Raw genomic sequence first — 5,293 nt, 5'->3', positions numbered from 1 at the left:
TGGATCGCTTTCAAGTCCAATTCGACTAGAATCATCGGTCAAACAAGGATGCCCCTTATCCCCTCTTTTATTCTCTCTATATCTGGAACCCTTGTGCTTAGGCGTGCTCAGGAACCCTACCGTGGAAGGTTATCATTTCTACTCCACAGAGGTTAAGGTGTTAGCATACGCCGATGATATTGCCTTTTTTTGCGCTGATAAGCGAAGCATAGACAATGTCTTCACTTTAGCTCAAAACTTCTGTGATGCTACCGGTGCTCTTATCAATAAGACGAAATGCGTTGGCTTCTGGTGCGGGCAATGGGCCACAACAGCCTCAGAATATGCTGGCATATCGTGGACTTGCGTCGCTCCCCAGTACTTAGGAGTGCCCCTCAATTGTATTCGGAACGATGGCCACTACTGGACAGAACGAGTGGCAAAGATCAAAAGTCAAGCTAACATTATGAAAACAAACCAGTGGTCCGTTTTTGGGCGAGCAAAAGCGTGTAATATTTTTCTTGCAGCGAAACTTTGGTATGTTCTTCAGGTTATTTGCTGTGCCAGAACCCACATTCAAAAGTTTCACAGGGTTTTTGCTACTTTCGTGTGGAACTCCACCTGGGAACCTATGCGACGAGACAATCTTTTTCGCCCTGTTGATGTCGGTGGTCTCGGACTATTACACATCTTTTTAAAACAAATAATAACTCGTTTTCTATTCTTCAGAACAACATCACATCACTTCCTTCGTACTTACCTACAGGCAGAACTCTCAGATGCTTTACATCATTTGGTGGTTTCATCGGTATCGGCGGGAACATCACGTCCCTTGGGATTCCTCAGAGAAGTAGTAAGCGCAATAGAGTATCTAAGAGCCCGTTTTTCTTTGGAATATTTATTTACAATATCACGCAAAGCATTATATGCCGATCTTCTTGACATAACTTTTCCTGTACCTTTGTATCGAAGTATATTTAACCATGGACCAGGACAAGATGTTCTTACGCGTGTCCGAAAATTGCGCGTCTCACCTACCGCGAAGTCATTTTTTTTTTAAACTTCACACTTCAACGTTGCCTGTGAAACCCTGGCTTCGCGAACGAGGAATTTTTGTACCCTGGTCAGTGAATTGCCGTCTTTGTAACCAACCAGAAACTATAGAGCATTGTTTTATTTTCTGCACTGATGCCTACCTCTTTTGGGACGTCCTTCAGAGAACTCTGAAAAAAGATTTGGACGTCAACGCATACACAATCCGGTTTTTACCTTTAAAACCCAACGATAGTTTTCCTTATGATTTGTTCACGCTCATGGGTTTGCATAGTCTCTGGAAGACGAGAATGATCGACAGAAACGCCGATCCACCCCGGACTACAATATCAAACTTTATAGAAACTGTATCTCACGTGAGAAATGTGTTAGATCATCTTAAGGAACGCCCAGACTGGTATGCTCTCATTGATCGATGTCTCCATCTTCCTGATTTTTAGTTATGTCATTTATTTTTAATCCTTTCTTCGTTTCCCGAGCGTAAACAGATAACAATATTTTGATGTGATCAAGAACCGTTTAATTGTTTGTATTGTTATTCTTATAAGTAATAACTTCGTCGAACTGTATGATTGCCGTTTGTCCTGTCACCTTTCCATGCAATAAATACAAAAAAAAAAAAGGGATCGGTGGCCGAGTGGTCTAGCGCACACCAGCTCGGAGCACGTGGAGCGAAAGCTCGCGCTGCAGAACCCAGAGATCCTGGGTTCAATCCCCACCCCTGCCCGTTTCGATCTGGATAAGCATCGTACCGGCGTGCGGTCGTGTATCACTACTGCGTGGTGCACGTTAAAGACCCCAGGCTAGCAGTTGTACTGCACTGGTTAAATTTCTTATCTACAGTGGGTAACAATGTCGCCATGTTCTGGCAGACTAAACTCCTGCTGTATAAACAACTAACGACTAATTTTTTTGTTTGTTTCAGTTAGCTAGCTCCGAATTTATAATGATAATTAAAAATAGTTTCTATTTTAAGTAGCAAGGAAGTCCACGTGTTTTCAGCGCTGCATTGTTGACCCGGGCTCGGACCTCTAGCTTCTCATCGACCGTGCCACATCCCTTGACAGCATTGACGGAGTCTGGGGGGCTATGTTGCGCTTTTCGGACTCCCAGGAGACTTGGAAGAGGGAAGCAGTCTTGTACACGTTACTAAAAAAAAGTAATCGATTACAATTACTATTACTCTTGGCTAAAAAGTATTCGATTAGATTACTTGATTACTCGACGGCAAAAGTAATTAGACATTACTTAAAGAAGTAATCGTTACTTTTCCGATTACTTTATTGCGTGAAGACACATCTTTAGCGCTCATAACAATGAACTACTTCCAACCTATATTTCACATTTGCACAAGTATTGAAGAAAGAAAACTGGCTCCCACTTCGTGGTCGTTGCACGGACACAAGCATAGAATTCGTTTGAAGACGTTTAATGATTTGGGCGTTCGCCAGTGTGTGTGGGGGGGGGGGGGGGGGGAGCGGAGGGGGTTCTAGATCTTGTTAAGCTTGAGCAAGGGTTGTCGCTCAAAGTTTGCGTCGCTCATTGTATTATTCACACGTGGATGAGCTCGCATGTTATACAAAAGAGCAGCAGCTCCAGGATTTAAAACGGATCATGTGTAGTGACCATTAGCGGAAGAGATCGCCCCGACCACTTCTCAACTCGAAACGTTGCTCGTCACAAAGACCACGTAGGGGAAATGGGGAAATATTTCAACTGCCTTTGTTATATTTTGCATCCGCTTTAGGCATTCTTCGGTTCTGGTTCTCCTACGGGCTGCGAGTAGGTACAATAAGCAGGATTTTTTTATTTTTTTTATTTCTCTGTGTGTGTGCGTGAGGGGGCTGGTTTGAACGAAGGACTCACAAAGCTACATTCTGCTTCCTCAAACTTCGCCCTGAATGGCCTTTGTCACGCACTGTGGCTTCCCTGGGGCTTCCCACTCCCAGTCCCAGCTCGAAAAAAAAAAAAAACGGACATTCGACAGAAACTGTACATAGAAAGAGATTGACCTCGTTTCCTACAGCTCCGCAAAAATCTTTCTTTCTTCCGTTCAAAAAAAAAAAAAGCAAATTTTATTTTTGTCATTTCATAAAAAAAAAGGCGTGTGCCCGGGGGGGGGGGGGGGGGGGGGCGGGGGGGGGGGGTTCGTGGACAAATTGTAACGGTTACAAGTAATTTTATTACTTCAAAAAGTAATCAGATTACTCTTCTGATTACTGCCTAATAAAAGTAATCAACTGATTACAAAATTACTTTAAAAAGTAATCGATTACAAGTAATTTGATTACTTGTAATGCGTACGGTACAAGTCTGGAGGGAAGTGACGTCGACGACACAGCAAACTCAGATTGGGTGTTGATTTCGTTTTCTTCTGTCAACATCCAATCTGCGTTTGCTCTAGTCGTTGACGTCACTTCCCTCTTCCAAGTCTCCTGGGAGTCCAAAAAGCGCAACATAGCACCCCTGGTCTGCCAACTGGTTCTCCCGCCGCTGATCCTATCTTGCCGGCTGCACACATCGCCACCGCAAGTTTCAAGCTGCCCGCCTTATGGGATGGCGACGCGGAACTCTGGTTCTTGCACATCGAGGCCCTGTTCCGTTCTCATCGGATTGCCTCCCAAAGGTCCCGTTTTGACTTTGTAGAAGCCGCGCTACCCCAGGCTACAGCCGCGATTGTCCGTGACATCCTTCGTGCACCACCAGACAATCCATTCGATCACCTTAAAGATGAACTTATTCGCCGCACCACGGCGTCAAAACAACGTCGACTTCAGCAGCTCTTGACATCTGTGAATTGGGTGATCGAAAACCAACGGACCTCCTGCGACGTATGCATCAGCTACTCGGCGACAGACCAGACATAGTCGAGGAACCAATTTTTCGAGAACTATTCCTCCAGAGGCTCCCAAGCAACGTCCGCATGATCCTGTCCGCTTCGAAAATAGCATCTACCGAGGCCTTAGCTCGCATGGCTGATAGGATCATGGAGGTGAATACACCTGCCATTGCAACTCTCTCTTCAACGACACCTTCATCGAACCAAGCGGTTGACCGTCTAGAGAGACTCAAAAACGCCGTCCTACAGCTCTCAAGAAAGATGGACCAACTCTCTTCTGAGGTGTCATCTCTCTGTGTCACGGAGTCATTTTTCTCAAGCAACCGTCGGGGATCATCGAGGCTCCGACCCAGAGCAAGCAGATCTCTTTCCGCCGAAACAAGCGGATTGTGCTGGTACCACAAACGATTTGGCGACATGGCCCACAGCTGCATTTCTCCCTGTTCTTACCAGGGAAACTCCCCAACCACGCATTAAAGACGGCAAATGCCGTGGTACCTGATGTCAGCCGTCTTTTCTTTATCACGGAGAAGAATACGAAAATGTATTTTCTGGTCGACACAGGGGCGGAGGTCAGCGTAATACCTCCAACTTCAGACGATCGCCGACACCGCCAAAACTGCTTGACACTTCAAGCTGCAAATGGTTCTCCCATCTCAATGTTTGGGGAAAGATCGCTCACGCTAGATATTGGTCTTCGTCGCACCTTTCGCTGGGTGTTTTTAATAGCCGAGGTCACTCGAACCATTCTTGGAGCCGACTTTCTACGCTTCTTCAACCTTATTGTGGACGTACGACGTAAAGAACTGACTGACGCGGGAACGCGACTCAGCATACAGGGGTTATGCTCAGACAAACCGCCCCTCAGTCCCATCATTTCAAAGGTCATGACCGATTCTCCATGGCACAACATCCTCGAAAAATTCCCCGCCCTCACACGGCCATCTATAACAGAACGACCTGTCAAACACACCGTAACTCATTGCACTGAAACAACCGGTCCTCCCGTGTTCTCCCGACCACGCCGTCTTGCTCCAGACCATTACCAGCTCGCCAAGAACGAGTTCAACCATATGCTTGAACTTGTCCTGGTACGCCCTTTTTCCAGCAACTGGTCTACTCCACTTCATATGGTACCCAAAACGTCAGGTGACTAGAGACCTTGCGGCGATTATTAGCCCCGAGAGCGAACACAAGCGTCGCTGCGGTCGCCGCGCCCTGATTGGGTGAGGTGTACCGTGACGTCAGGGGGAGTACTCCGCTCCGCGATCTCGCATCGGCTCTCTTCCCAGTACCGATTTCCTGGTTTGGCGTTGTGTGCCGCAAGCTCTTCGAGGAGCTGGACTTCGTTTACCCGGTGTACAAGACGTTGAGTTAGGCCGATATTGACGTGCTTCCGTACATTCTATAAGCCTGCTTGTC

At 46.6% G+C, this 5,293-nt stretch overlaps 1 pseudogene; it reads left to right on the top strand.

Moving 5' to 3' along the window:
* The first annotated feature begins 820 nt into the window (after window positions 1-820).
* On the top strand, window positions 821-1,472 carry LOC121833348 (annotated as a pseudogene).
* The last annotated feature ends 3,821 nt before the right edge of the window (window positions 1,473-5,293 follow it).

The sequence above is a fragment of the Ixodes scapularis genome, unplaced genomic scaffold (genome assembly GCF_016920785.2).
Source record: "Ixodes scapularis isolate PalLabHiFi unplaced genomic scaffold, ASM1692078v2 PGA_scaffold7__128_contigs__length_106722199, whole genome shotgun sequence".
NCBI lineage: Eukaryota > Metazoa > Arthropoda > Arachnida > Ixodida > Ixodidae > Ixodes > Ixodes scapularis.
Note: the sequence above shows the minus strand (reverse complement) of the source record. Positions and strands in the feature narration are given on the sequence as shown.